Source organism: Tupaia chinensis, unplaced genomic scaffold, assembly GCF_000334495.1.
Source record: "Tupaia chinensis unplaced genomic scaffold, TupChi_1.0 Scaffold149964_2, whole genome shotgun sequence".
NCBI classification, from domain to species: domain Eukaryota; kingdom Metazoa; phylum Chordata; class Mammalia; order Scandentia; family Tupaiidae; genus Tupaia; species Tupaia belangeri.
This window is the reverse complement of record NW_006209806.1, coordinates 1,834,585-1,834,990: the sequence shown is the minus strand read 5'-3', so window position 1 is coordinate 1,834,990 and position 406 is coordinate 1,834,585. Positions and strand designations below refer to the sequence as shown.

The window sequence follows — 406 nt, the reverse complement described above, 5'->3', positions numbered from 1 at the left end:
CGGCCGGGGAGGGAGGGGGGCCGCTGCCCGTGGGCCGCCGCAGGTGGACACGACCCGGAGGGCCGAGCCGGCCGAGCGAGGAGGTGGGAAGACGGGGGCTGAGACCGCTCCGGAGGGCGAGACGGAGGGAGGTGCCAACGGACCGGCGACCCGGGAGGGCCGGCCCTGACCGCCAGGAGGGGCGACACTGGACACAGCCGGCAGAGGGGGAGTGACCAGCATCGGGGCTGAGACTGACCCGGCACCTGGCGGCGAAGCCCACCAGAGGTCACCGCTGAAAATTGCTATTGACGCAGCCGAAGGCGGCGGCGGCAGCGACGGGGACCTGAAGTCCCTCCCCCAGGAGAGCCAGCTCGGCCCCTCTCCCCAGGGGACTAATTGCAGGCTGGGGGAGGGGGCAGCTGGC

General features: G+C 73.6%; 1 protein-coding gene across 1 annotated transcript in view; it reads right to left on the bottom strand.

Moving 5' to 3' along the window:
- Window positions 1-310, bottom strand: part of SHD (Src homology 2 domain containing transforming protein D) — an 8,778-nt gene extending 8,468 nt beyond the window's left edge. Inside the window, exon 1 of the mRNA XM_006171795.3 lies at window positions 239-310. The gene's annotated coding sequence lies outside the window, so the exon portion shown is untranslated. The remainder of the gene's footprint in view (window positions 1-238) is intronic.
- Window positions 311-406: the final 96 nt, after the last annotated feature.